Genomic DNA, 15732 nt, shown 5'->3' with positions numbered 1-15732 from the left:
AACAGCTCACACTCGGCACCAGCTCACACGTTTCTCTGGCTCCAGCTACTCAATAATCTCCCACTCAGAGACGGAGACGCCTCCTAAACCAGTGACAAATGATGTGCTCAAATATGTCTTCAGGCATGAAGACCAATTGAAGTTGAACATAACTTCATTTTTCTGTAGTTACCACCTTTGTTAGCAAATCTGCTAGATTCCTGCTACTTTTGATTTTTTTCAAGTGTCAACACACCGTCCTCTAACTGAGATCTGACGTAGTGATAACGAAGTCCAATATATTTGGTTCTGGAATGAAATACAGAGTTATTTGCTAGATGTATTGCACTCTGAGTATCACTATGCAAAACATTTCTCTTTTGCTTTATTCCGAGCTCTATTAACAAACCCTGAATCCAAATCATCTCTTTACTTGCTTTTATCACTACTACATACTCAGCTTCTGTAGTGGATAGAACAACAATCTTCTGTATTTTTGACATCCAATTAACAGTTGTTGTGCCAAGAGTGAATATATACTCGGTGGTGCTTCTGTAATGATCAATTTCACCTAAAAAATCAGCATCTACATACTCTTGAATTTTCAAGTCGCTTTTGCCGAAACATAGGCACTTATCAATAGTGCCATGTAGATATCTCAAAATCCACTTCATTACTTCTCAGTGTGTCTTCCCTAGATTTGACATGTACCTGCTAACCGCTCCCACTGCTTGGCCAATCTCTGGTCTGGTACCAACCATAGCATACATGAGACTTCCAACGACTAAGGCGTATGGTACCTTAGCCATGAAATCTTTTTCTTTATCTGTTTGGGGAGACTGATCCTTAGAGAGACGAAAGTGACCTGCCAATGGTGTATTTACTATTTTGATAGTGCTCTTGTTAAACCTTTGTAAAACATGGCTAATGTACTCTGACTGAGATAACCACAACGTTCCTTGTTGCTTATCTCTAGAGATCCGCATCCTAAGAATCTATTTTGCAGGACTCAAGTCTTTCATGTCAAACTCCTCTGAAATTGTTGTTTCAATTTTTTAATCTCTTCTATATCTAATCCTACGATTAGCATATCATCAACATAGAATAGTAGGATAATATAGCTAGTACGATACCTCTTGAAGTAGCAACAGTGGTCGGTATTGCACTTCTGAAAATTTTTCCTCTGCATACAGCTATCCAACTTCTAGTACCACTACCTAGGAGCTTGTTTGAGACCATTCAAGCTCTTCTTCAATCTGCACACAAGATTCTTTACCTTTAATTGAGAAACCTTCTGGTTGTTAAATATAAATTTCCTCATCAAGATCACCATCAAGAAATGTCATCTTCATGTCCAACTGATCAAGGTGTAAGCCTTTTGAGGCAACAGTACTCAATACATATTTGATGGTCGTTAGCTTCAAAACTGGTGTAAAAATATCAGTGTAGTCAATTCCTTCCTTCTGCTCGAAACCTTTGACTACTAAATGGGCTTTATACCTCTTGGGTCCATCATGCTATTCTTTGATCCTGTATACTTATTTGTTATGAAGAGCCTTCTTACCTTTGGGCAACTTAGCCAGTTCCCATGTTTTGTTGGAGGTAAGATACTTCATCTCGTCTTTCATTGCAAGTTTCCACTTGCTCAAATCTTCTGCCTGACATGCTTCAACATAGCATTTAGGTTCTCCTCCATCTGTAAGAAATAATGGTTGACATACCTCCTATTTGGTACATACTGCTGAGAAGATCTCCTAAGCTCTGGAGCTAGAGTAGGAGGTAGTGGTGCAACAATCCGCTCCATAGGTTCCTATGCCTGAGGATTCTCAGTGTTCCACTGTTGTGTCCTTACACCTTCTAAGACATCATCCACATCTACATAGGTTGTTTCAAAGTCTGTAGGTTCTGTCGTGTGCCTATCTTTGTATATTACCTTTTCATCAAAATTCACATCTCTGCTTCTGATCACCTTTTTGTTTTCATCATCCAAAATGCGATACCCATATTCATCTCCACCATTATCAATGAAGGTGCATTTCCGGGATTTTGGATCAAGCTTATTCCTGACGTGATCATTGATATGTATATATGCAACACAACCAAAAATTCTCAAATGTGAAGTTCTTACCTTTTTACCGCTCCATACTTCTTCTAGTAGTCTATAGTCCAATGGTACTGTTGGACTCCTGTTAATCAAGTAAGTTGTTATGTTGACTGTTTCTGCCCAAAACATCTTTGGTAAGTTTGATTGCATACGCATGTTTCTAGCTTTTTCTATCAAAGATCTGTCCATCTGCTCGGTTATGCCGTTGTGCTGAGGCGTACTTGGCAAAGTTTTTTCCATCCTGATATGATGCTCATAGCACAATTTCTTGAACTCGGTATCATCATAATCACCACTGTTATCGGTTCTCGGCTTCTTGATTTTCAAACTAGTTTCATTTTCAACCATTACTTTCTAAATCTTAAAAGCATCAAAGACATCAAATTTGTATTTCAATAAGTAAACCCATACCTTTCGAGAATGATCGTCAATAAACGTTACGAAGTAATGCTTCCTAGTTGTGGATGAAATGGTCATTGGTCCTCATATATCTGAATGGACTAGCTCAAGTCTCTTATTCTTTGGGGTACTGGTGTTCGTCTGGAAACTGACCCTCTTTTTTTTCCCAAGTATGCAATCCTCACACATGTCAATCTTCACTGACTGTAAATCACTCAACTTTCCCTTTAAGTACATCACCCTGAGTCTCTTCTCACTCAGGTGTTCGAGTCGTTGATGTCAAATGTTGCTATTATCATTTCCTGCAGCAACTGTAATAGCTATAGACACCCCATTTTTACCCGAAACCAATATAACAAAAGTATTAATATTATTAATACTATTATTATTATTATTATTATTATTATTATTATTATTATTATTAATTTTCCTATATTATTATTATTATTATTATTATTATTATTATTATTATTATTTTACTGCTATTGTTAATATTATTATTATTATTATTCTTACTTTTATTATTCTTATTATCACTATTATCATTATTATTATTATGTCTATTATTATTATTATCTTTATTATTATTATTATTATTATTACTTTTAGGCTTACCGTGACTCCCACCAGCAGATCAGCAGACTTCCTTCAACCGGAGCAGTACTGCTGTCAACCGGCCATTCCTCTCTGCTCCAACCAGGACATACCCTCCTTGCAGCTTCTCTCCTTTTTGCTTTCTTTTAGTCTCAGTTCTCTCCCTCTGTTCCCTGCCAGCTACAGCCGAAGGCTCCTTGAGAAGCTCCATCTTCTGCAGCAGCCGAGCATCAGACCACCGCAACGATTTCCTGCAACTCCGCCCCCCATCACATCCAGCGGCAACACCATCCGGCCGTCTGCTCGGTCCTCGTCTGCAACTCCGACCGCAAGCCTCCCAGCAACCATCCCCACAACACAGCAGCCAGGTGCGCAACCCCTAGCTGCAAACACTGTCGTCGTCACCCCCAACCTCGCCACAGCAGCCAGGCTCCAGCAACAAGTCGAGAAGCTCCTCTGCCTCCATCTTCACCACCACCGAGCCCAGCCATCATCTCCGGTAGCCAACACCCTCTTCCACACCCCAAGGCGGCCAACACTACCAAGGAGATCGAGACACAGTCGCAGGGGGCAGAGCCGCAGGCATCACCCACAGCACCAGCAGCAACTTCCATTCACGGCACCCCTTGCATCTCCGGCAACTATTGTCGTTCGCTGTCGCCGTGCCCAGCTCCGGTCACCTTCTCCGGCTATCAGTCCAGCAGTAACTCCCGGCGGTGAACCCCCAGCATCATGCCATCACACACACACAGATGTATAAATATATATATGACATTGTTTGGGTTTAAATGTTTAAAGTTTAAGTTTTTTAATTGCACATGTATGTATATTATATGATTAATACGGGTTATTGTATATGGCTATTATATATTTTTTAATATTATAGTTGTTGTGTATTCATTATAGAATTTCCTTTTTTTATATATATTTATCTTGTATTATTACCAAAATGTTTATATGTGGGCTCTAATATTTAAATCTTAAGTTTTTATTGTATGTGTGAGTGATCTTTGATACTGTATATTACTATTAAAGTTCTTTTCTTTTTCTTTCTTCCCTTATTTTCATGTATTTATTGTTATTTTTTTTCTTCTCTTATTGTCATGTATTTATTGTTATTATAATACTTATTGATTATATATTCAGTTTTTTTTCACCATGTTTGTTATTTATATAGCATTTAGGGTTTTTGAGTATTATTATTTATGATTGTAATTATGTTATGTTATTATTTAAGCATGTTTAAGATTTTGATTAGTTTCCATGTTTAGGGTTTAATTGTTTCCATATAACTTATGTATTAATTTTAGGATAGATGTTTCCATAATACTATCACATGTTTCCATATTAATTGCACGTGGATTTATTTTAGGCTTTGAATTACTTTTATGTCATTGTAAATTATTCTTTTTTGGGTTGGATTGACGTTGTATATTTAGGGTTTGTCTTATTTCACTTCCATGATTAGGTCTTGCTTATTTCCGTGTTTGTCCATATTACACTTAACTTTTAGAGTTTGATTCGTGGCCATGTTTTAGGAAGTCCTTTATTGTTAATATTAGGATTTTACTTTTGAAGGTTTGATTATTTGTTAGATATATAAATATATATATATATATATATATATATATATGCCATGTTTTAGGAAGTTTCCTTTATTGTTAATATTAGAATTTTACTTTTGAAGGTTTGATTTTTGTTATATATATATATATATATATATATATATATATATATATATTATATGTATTATTATTCTAGTAGTATTATTATTAGTACTTACGTGTTATGATATGTATATTATTATTATTATTATTATTATTGTTATTATATAGTATTAGTATCCTATTATTTTCCTTCTTTTTTATTTTATTTATTATATTAACCATTTGAAATTTTAGGAAAACTACAAAAAAAAATCATAAAAAGAGAAAATTAGAAAAAATCTAAAATTATTTTTTGGACTTGATTTTCATAATTTTTGCCTTAATTCTCTTTTTGTTATTTCAAAATTCAGCAAAATGTGGAAAAATATAAAAATAAAAAAAATAGAAAAAATCAAGAAAAATATTTTGAGACTTGTAAATCATTTTTTGACACCATTTGAGTTCCAAAAACTTCCTAAACTAGTATTTTCATACTTAGAAAAATCCTATAAGATTTCCAAAATTTGGGAGTGTATTTTGTAAAGCGTTTCTCGATTTTCGTCCCTATGATTGCAATTAAAAAGGGTATAAGCTCTTTCGAGCTTCACTTATCTTTGGTTCTGAGGGAATATATATATATATATATATATATATATATATACATATATATATTGTATAATTTGTTTATTTATTTATTTCCTTTACATGTGTATTTGTAAATTCACAAAAGGAGTAACATAAAAGACTTTTTAAATTTACTTTGGGATAATTTCGTAATTAATTAGGTAGCGTTCGTAAGAACAAGTGCGTAGGGGGTGCTCATACCTTCCCCTCGTATAACCGAACTCCCGATCTCGGCTTTGGTAATGCAGACCTATTCTACCCTTAACTGGATAGCAATTAAGTGTTCTTACCACACTAAAAGGTTAGTGGTGACTTCATTCAAGTTATTCCCAAAAATTTAAACCATATTTTTTATTTCTCCACCCTAGGGCACCCATGCTCTGTGACGTCACGACAACTTGGCGACTCCGCTGGGGACGACAGAGAGTCAAGTCAGTAATTAATTAGAAATTATCCCGAGTTCAAATTTAACAAATCTTTTAGTTGCTCCTCATTTTGTGAATATTAATTGTAAATATTTTATTTCCAAATTTTTAACATTAATTGTAAATATTTTCTTTCCAAATTTATAGATAAGAATATTAATGGTAAATATTTTCTTTCCAAAATTTTAATATTAATTGTAAATATTTTCTTTCCAAATTTGTAGATAAGAATATTAATTATAAATCTTTTCTTTCCAAATTTTTAATATTAATTGTAAATATTTTCTTTCCAAATTTTTAGATAAGAATATTAATTGTAAATATCTTCTTTCCAAATTTTTAGTATTAGTTGTAAATATTTTCTTTCCAAATTTTTAGATGAGAATACTAATTGAAAATATCTTCGTTCCAAATTTTTTAAGAATATTAATTGTAATTATTTTATTTCTAGATTTTAGATTAAGTGTGTTAATTGTAAATATCTGGTTTCCATAAGCATGTGATTGATTGTAAATATTTTCCTTTGTTGCTTGAATAAACATGTGATTGATTATGAATAAGCATATGACATGCATGTGGGGTAACGGGATTAGGTTAAACTAGGATTCACACACTTTCACGCTCTATACTCAGGCCTTCTTTGTTAGAATTAGATAGGAGTGTAATAGCATCAGTCCCTTTGTGGCAAAGCTTGCTAGGACCCGCGAATCACTTTGCTCAATGCGGGCTTTATCCGGACCCCTATGGGGGAGGATGGAAGTCCAAACTGGAAACCTTGTCATCAATAAGGATTAGAGCCTACCCACACATACTTGTCTATAATATTCCCTAACTAGGATAGAGCCATGAAGAATCCTGCATATACGAACCCACCCTAGGTTGGGATAGAGTACACATCCTTCTTCACAGTTATGTAATCGAGTCTTTTGTATATATATGTTTTTTGTGTTGTACGTGTCACGCATTTTGCATCTATTTGAGACATGCATACTACTTAGTCATTATTTTAGAAAAACCCAATAATGAGACCATGACACATCCTTTCAAAACATAAAACACTTGGCCTAAACATTTTAAAAGATGGGTCGATCCAATCATTTTCAAATAACTCAGACCCAACTCTTTTAAAAAAAAAATCTAGGCCCAACCTTTTTCTAAACAAAAAACCCGGCCCAAGCCTGATTTTCAAAAAGGGCCAAACCCATATTTCAAAATGGGGCTTCGACCTTATTGCTTAAAAATCTAGGCCAACATTTTAAAGCAATCCAAACCCAACTCTCTTTAAACTCGGATCACGACCCATCAGAAAATAGCTTGAAGCCCATATTTTGAAACACCCGAGGTCCAAGTGCACATCAAAGTCCACAAGCCTGCATTGAACAAACCTAATGGGTTGACTTGCCCGAATTAATCCCAAACATGGATCATAACCTGATCCATCGTAGGATCTAAGGTACACGGACCATCATCAAGGAAAGGAATTGTTGAATGAGGAATTGAATTGAATCAGTGGTCTATCAATGGTCGGCTTAATCATGAAACCTTTCATTAGTCGATAAGGATTTTTCCAGAATTATGGTAAAGTAGTTATTAAGGTTACATTGCATTCATGCATAATTTCACACATAGCCATGCACAATAGGCTGCATGCATGTCCATATCCCTATTTATATATATGTTTGCATTAGTTACACCCATACATAAACACTCATTGCACAGCATAATCATGCATCCTATTCTCAATTTCATAACCATGCATGCATAGTCATCTCCAATAAGTCAGTAATCATATCCCAATTTTCTATAAAACTGGTGTGTTGAGATGGCAAAGTTAAAGATTTGGGATTCCAGTATCGAGTAAAGCAAGATGATCTCTCCACAGAGAGAGGTTACGATCATGGGAACCCGTTGTGTGATCACAGTAGGAATACAATAAATGTCATCGGGTTGAAAGATTGATTGGTACTCAACTTCAGAAGTGAGTTCACATGATACAGAAATGATGTACTTGATCCCCTAAGGGTGATAACAAGAGGAATGCATCCATGCTTTTCATTTAAATCATTTTGAAATTGAATGAAATAAGAATGCCTTTCAGCCTCATCTCATCCTATCCTCTTTGGATCATCACCTTGTGCTAAATTTTGCTTATTTTTGCTTGCATCTTGTGTAAGTGACGTAGGAAATAGTTTTTTCAGTACAAAGGACTTTGAGTCATTAGTTGGTTTTGGGAGTCTATTCAATGGAGCAAAAAAAAAAAAAATAAAGAAAGAAAAGAAAAGAAAAGAAAAAGAAGGAAAATCCTCCAAGTTAGAAGACCCCCACTTCAAGACATTGTCAAGGAGCCTCGTTGGGATATGGATTTCAAAATGATGAAGAGTCATTGGAGAAATATACAGAAATGACTTATCAAGCTTTGTCCTACATTTGTTTGATGAAATCGATGAAAACGTCTCTTGTTTTTATTATCTAAGTTATGACTGGTGTCTTAAAGGTATAATGATTATATTCTGATCAAATGAGGGGTGGTCATCTTTGGTCGACCAGTTTTCCTATAAAGAACCAAACAATGATTTATCATTTGTTAACCAAGTTGAGCCTGAATGTTAAACCATTTTTTTCTTAAAAGTTAGTACACTAGAAATTTAACTTGGGTTTGGGTCTCCTAATGTTTGACAAGTCATTTAAGGCAATGGTCACTACCAAAATGATGGCAGGCCATTTTTCTACTACCCAAAAGAAAGTCAAAAAAGAAATCCCTAGCAAGCCCTTTTTGAGCCTGAAAAATTCAATTCTTAATGAACCCGTAAAAGGATCACACCCCACACTGGGGCAGTTTTTTTTTTTTTTAAAAAAAGAGATAAGTCCCAAATGAAATTCAAATGAAAATGAAGTTAATATTCCTTCATAAAAGGAAAAGAAAACGTTGCGGTAAAAGAAGAAGAAGAAGATGAAAAAATGAAAAAAAAAAAATAAGGAAAGGAAGAAGAAAGAAAAATAAAGGACATGGTTCATATGTGATCTTTGACTAGCGAATGCCTGTGATGAGATTGATAAATTTTGAGCCTTATTTAAATCTTTCTTTCTTTAACCCATACCCTTAGCCTACATTACGGTCCAAATGAAAATCCTGACCAGATTAGTATACATTGTTGTCTTAAATGATTTGCCAGACTCAATGTTGAGTCTGAACTATGTAATGACCTAATCCTGTAAAGGTATGAAAGCAACTTGTTCAAATGACAAGTTCGGTCAATATTTTACGAATACTATACCACAAACTGGGGCAGAAATTTTTACTATGGAATGAGATTTTTTAGCCTCAGTTTCCTTGTTCTTGGTGAAACCTAAATCCTAAACCTACATTTCATCCCATGTCTTAAAGTCCATCCTGAGAATAGAATATTGATCAAACTACTTAATGAGACACTAGTTATTATTCAAGATAGGGAGTTTGAAATAAGATTGAAATTAAGTACGAAAGAATCTCTAAGTGGGGATACAGTGGAGGAGTTATGGTTATAAGGCTTGAAAAGAAAAAAAAAAAAGGGTTTGACCATTGATATGATTTTCTAAGTTAGCAAAGTTACATTAGTGTCAAAGTACTGGTAAAATTTGTCTTCTATTTAACAAGCACAGAAAATCATGCAAAGACAAGCAAGTTTTTGCATTCCATCCATATTCTTATTGAGATTGAGTTATCTGATTGCATGCTTATTTATTTAAATTTCAAAGAGATTTTAAAACATTAAGGATGCAATCTAAATAACGTCCTTGTGGAGAAAATGCAATATGGACAGGATCAGCTACAAATGCATCAACTGGGGCAGGAGTCATGTTGAGTTTCAAAGGAACACATTCAGGGACATCTATGTCAGATAGGAATTCAAAAATATGGCCATAATCAGAATTTGGTATGTTACAAGCTTGTTGGGAAATTGGCACGTCATCATGTATTATATCAAAAAAAAAAAAAAAACTTCTTACTCTTCCAAGCTTGAAAAGAAGATGAATAGTTGAAGAGTTTCGGAATCACTAGTAGGCTTCTTCTAGAAAAGGTCCCCGTTGAGAATGTACAATGCGAGTAGAATCAGTCACAGAATAATCTAACTAGGGCAAATGTCATAATAAGTTTCACACGAGCTAATTCAGAGATTTTCTTATTCAAGAGAAATTTAACAACACGACAGTAAGTAGTTATAGATACATTTAACTTGGGCAAATTTCAAGTTGAGTTTCAGTGGAACCCATTCAAACACTTTCTTATCAGATTGAAATATGAAATTAGGGCCAAGATCAGTTATAGATCCATTCAACTGGGGTAGATTTTGTGATTGAGTTTCATTTAAGCCAAGTCGGCCACCTCCATTAAGAAAATCAGGCTAAGGCCAGTCATAGATCCATTCAGCTGGGGCAAGTTTCGGGTTGAGTTTCAGGGGAACCAATTTAAAGAAAACACACCCAAGATCAAAGATTGGGTTGTCGAATAGAAACACATAGAAAGAAGGAAAGTTCATGCGTCAGCATGCATTCCATGCATTGTATAGGAAAGAAAATACAAAGGGCATCTTATGCAACGTGCATACATCTTTGCGTTTATGCATCATTATGCACGCATATTCATAGCAACATATCACTGCATTCTAGCATCTCAGGTAACAACATACATACAAAGAGCACCATTCATTCATACTTGCTTGGTTGAATACACTTTTGAATAATCCTTCTGCATCCTTGATTGAGCCATTCTTATCTAGACATATTTTGAAATTAGGGCAGTTGACCCCATGCACAGATTGACATACCTTGAAACTGTGGTAGTTGGCCCCAAGAATTAATTGAGGCATTGGTTGTTAAGTCTCAAAAAGGGTAATCTAAAGACAGCCAAAGAGCCTCGAGATTTCGTTCCCGATCAATAATCCCTGGTAAGGTAATTTTGAACCCTATACTTGAGGACATTTTCCGAAAGAATCTCAGGGTCTTGCACCCGATTGATCACCCTCAATAGGGTAACCATTTTCCAAAATACTAACCTTCTAAAAGATCTTGGGACCTGGCACCCAATTGATCATCCCCAGTGGAGCAATACTTCAGGACTTAAAACCCTACACTTGAGGATACTTCCCAAAAGATCTCGATACCTCGTACCCATTTCATCATCCCCCATACAGATTATTATCTTATTCAGTCATATTGACCCTTCGCATTCCTACTTTTATTGACCCATTGTGGTCCCACCTTATTAACCCATTGCGGTCCCACTCTTATTGACCCTTTGCGGCCCCACCCTTATTGACCCTTCGCGGTTCCGCTCTTATTGACCCATCGCAGTCCCACCTTATTGACTTATCGCGGTCCCACCTTATTGACCAATTGTAGTCCCACTCTTATTGATCCTTCGTGGTCCCGCACTTATTGACACTACGCGGTTCCACTCTTATTGACCTATCGCGGTCCCACCTTATTGACCCATCGCAGTCCCACTCTTATTGACTCTTCGCAGACCCACTCTTATTGACCCTTCGCGGTTCCACTCTTATTGACCCATTGCGGTCCCACCTTATTAGTCCATCGTGGTCCCACCTTATTGACCCTTCGTGTTCCTACTCTTATTAACCCTTCACGGTCCCACTCTTATTGACCCTTCGGAGTCCCACTCTTATTGACCCTTCACGGTCCCACCTTATTGACCCATCACGGTCCCACCTTATTGACCCATCGCAGTCCCACCTTATTGACCCTTCACGGTCCCACCTTATTCACCCTTCGCGGTCTCACTCTTATTGACCCTTTGCGGTCTCATCTTATCGACCCATCGCGGTCCCACTCTTATTGGCCCTTCGCAGTCCCGCTTTTATTGACCCTTCGCGGTTCCATTCTTATTGACCTATCGCGGTCCCACCTTATTGACATAACGCAGTCCCACCTTATTGACCTATCGCGGTCCCTCTCTAATTGACCCTTCGCGGTCCCACTCTTATTGACCCTTCACGGTTCCACTCTTATTGACCTATCGCGGTCTCACTTTATGGACCCATCGCGGTCCAACCTTATTGACCCATCATGGTCCCACCTTATTGACCCTTCGCGTTGTAATAACTCTAAAAAGGGATATAGAAGATTAGTGGAGTGATTTCCAAAAATAATAATAATTAATTAATTAATCATAATTATAAAAAATAATTAATAATTAAAATTTTTTTTATCTTTATTAATAAAATATATTATTATTAATATTAATTAAATTTATTATTATTATTATTATTATTATTATTATTATTATTATTATAATATTAATACATATATATATATATATAAGAAATCTACCTTAAGCTTCAGAGAAGCTTCAGGAGGATTACAGAAGCACCCCCTTCTTCTATTTCTTCTGCAGCTCACTCTCTCTCTCTCTCCTCTCATTCTCACTCCCTCTATCCTTAGTTTCGTGACGGATTTTCGCCTGATTGAAAATTAGAAGATATTGTTGAGCTCTATTCTCCATTACTGTCATATCTACCAGAGCAGAACGGTGGTAGGAGCGGCGTAGGCGTATCTCCTGGGGTAAGCCAATTTTACTTTTTTTTCTTTAATTTCTTGCAAATTATAAGCCTGATTGACGAACGGACACCACCACAAGGATCTATGGATGATTCTCTACAAGTCTAGTGGGCGGAATTCTCGTGGGGTCATCGTGGGCAAAATCTCAAATTTGGGGTACGGGGTTTATTAAGGGACTTATTTTTAATTAATTAGGATTAATTTAGAAATACTAAAATGTTGAGCATCTGGAGTTGAAGTAGAATTTTTGGAATTTAGGGCCTGAGTGAGCGACGCGGGTATAATTTTGGGACTTGCAGGCAAAATTCAGAAAATTAAGTGGGGGTGTTAAATATTAGTTTAAATGTTAATTTGAGGTATATGGAGCCTAGGGAAGGTTAGATGGGTATTATTTTGGGGAAATATGTTAATTAATCTAGGGAAAATACAAATTGTAGGAGTTAAACTTCGGGCGCCAAGGGCGTAGGATTTGGGTCCTAATGAGACTCTCAGTAAGTCGGGTAAATGGAATAAATTATAGCAATATTTTTAGAATTTCCGTTTGAATTCATGTATGAAAATAAGCATATTGTATTTTTCCTGAAAATTACTATGATATAATTATTAGATAAATTGTGTGGCATTTGAGTAATATTAATTTGTGATGCTTTGGAGTCTGAAATTAATATATTATGAATATTAGATGAAAATTATGTGGCACATGACATGTGTTGAAAAATGTGAAATATAATGATGGACATTTTCTGAGAAAATATTGAAATGAGAAAGATTGATGTGATTAGTGGAAAATAATGAAATGTGGTATTTATATGTGAGTGGAAATTATTTGCATGAGAAATGAGTTTGTACAAATTATTGATATGAGTATTTTGAGAAAATGTGAAAATACGTGAAATATGATATATATATATATATATATATATTATTACGAGATGATGAAATGTGCGCAAAAAATTATGAGAATATTTATATTGAACTGAATTGTGATATACTAGAATATGATTGATGAAATGCCAATACCGCATAATGATTGCGGGTATGTAGTAGTGAACTCTAATGGATGGTTATGATATTGAGCACGGTACCATTGCTAGTGGTGTTAGTGCAACCACATGGACTCTTGGAGCATGTGGCGTGACAGTCGACTGAGCCACTTTGTAGGGTTGTTGGGCCCCCTGAGTCCGGATCAGGGTTATAGGCCAGTCAGTCGTACTACAAACAAGATATGATATTTTGATCTAACCGGGTCGACCAACCGCGGTTAGATCCAGCTTTTGGGCCACACAACCTTAACCGTGGGGGGAAGCATGGCGTGGATAGAAAAGATTCCTAGGGTGGCCATGAGTTACAGACGTGATGTTAGTATTTGATACCAAAGATACTCATGAACTGGAAAATAAAATGGAAACAAAAAGTGAAAGAATGATAAAATTGGCTAAAATGAGAAATAAAAGAAAGAATGGAAATTGAGAAACAAAAAATGATAAAATTGAGAAATGGAACTGTGTGAGTTAATAATATAAATAATTGAGGCAAAGTGAAACTCTTCGCCTGAGGGCTTACTGAGTACAGTGAGTGCCCTGATAGGTATCAGATGTGGTCATACCTGGCTGCATAATGTGTTAGGGCAGAGGGAAGCTACCTGTATGGGCGAGTAATCTTTCCTATTCTTAGGAACTTCACGGATAATTATATGTTGGAAATTATTGAATTTAAGAAATGGTTTTAAAGCTTATAAAAGCTTGTGTTGTATATCTATACGCTTATGAGAATGTGAATATCAATGTATTTTTTCAGATGAAATGATGGTTTGAAAAGTAAAGTGTATTATAATTGAACTCATATGGCCACACACTGTAAATAATTTATTCCTTCTTACTGAGATATGTCTCACCCAAATTATCTAAATTTTTTAGGGAATAGGGATAGATAGGGTGATAGAGCTCCGTGATCATAAAGAGCTGGGACCCTGGCACACACAGGGTGAGTCTAGGGAGGTGTAATTCCCTAGGGTTGTATTGTTTTTGGGAATGAGATAGTATTTTTTATATGTTTATGTTGATACTCTGATTATTGTATTTTGGATGATATAAATATATTATCTTCCGTTGTTAGGGTTTATAAATAAAATGACTTTTTACCTGATACCCAATGTGAGTCGGGTTGAATGAAAGGTAGTAGGGTTGTTTGCGTAGCCGATTTATGGATGTTGTCGATGACGTGTAAATTATTTATTATTGTTTATGGAAAAAAAATTTACAAAATCGGGGCATCACAGTTTGGTATTAGAGCCTAGGTTGCTAGGTTCTACAGACTTTAGTAAACAGTGGAATACAATATGAGAGTATAGGAGTGCATTTTAAGGGAAATATGAGATGGGTAGATTGAAATGTGAGTTAGTGGTTGTTTGAGGATGAGGTAAGAATTTAGGGTTCTATCTTGCGGCCTAGAGACAAGAGTATTAGGGTTGTTTTTGTGTTTTTCCTGGGGTGACCATTTCAAGAAAACCATGGATACTATCGCTGGGTCTTGTTTCTGAGTGGTAGGACTGAATCTTAAATGAGGATTAGGGATCTGGAGATAAATGGTCATAGAAGAGTAAATTATAAGTTATAGCAGTGTATGGGTTGTGTGATAGTAATTGTACGCTGAGATTAGCTGCTTTCTTTCCAGGATGGATCCGGGGAACAGTAACACAAATGCGAGAGGTGATGAAGTAGGACCTTCCAGTATGGATGGTGCAGACCCTAACGTAGTGTTGCGTAGCGTCATTCAGAAGGTGATGGCTGAGATGGCCAGGAGCTTGGGGAGCAGAGCTGCACAATCAAGTAGTTCACGTGTATACAGCCCCCATCTTTTGTTAGAGGAGCAGACCCACTGGTAGCAGAGAACTAAGTTCAGGGCATAGAGGACATACTGGCAGTCCTCTCATGTATGGACGAGCAAAGGGTATTATTTGCTACATTTAAATTGACTAGGGAAGCAAAGCGCTGGTGGAGGTTAGTGAGATTACTTGAGGAGCAGAGGTCGGACCATGTAGCGATGACGTGGAGTCGCTTCAGGGAAATTTTCTTTGAGCGGTACTTTCCCACTACGGTTAGGAGCGCAAAGGCATCGGAGTTTCTATATCTGACACAGGGGTCTATAACGGTGCAGCAGTACACAACGAGGTTTGTTGAGCTGTCCCAATTTGCCCCGTATATGGTGCCAGATGAGGAGAGGAAGGCAAGAAAGTTTGAGGAGGGCTTGAGACAGAACTTGTATGAGCAAGTGGTAGGTTTCCAAGCTCAGACCTTCTCAGAGATAGTGGAAAGGACTGCAGTGATTAAGAGCAGCATACAGAGAGGCGCAGCAGCATAGAGCTAGAGGAAGAGGCTCGTGCCTTCTGATTTTCAAGCAGGATCCA

This window comes from Malania oleifera, chromosome 12 (genome assembly GCF_029873635.1).
Source record: "Malania oleifera isolate guangnan ecotype guangnan chromosome 12, ASM2987363v1, whole genome shotgun sequence".
Taxonomy (NCBI): domain Eukaryota; kingdom Viridiplantae; phylum Streptophyta; class Magnoliopsida; order Santalales; family Ximeniaceae; genus Malania; species Malania oleifera.
The sequence above is the reverse complement of the archived record's forward strand: the minus strand, read 5'-3'. Positions refer to the sequence as shown.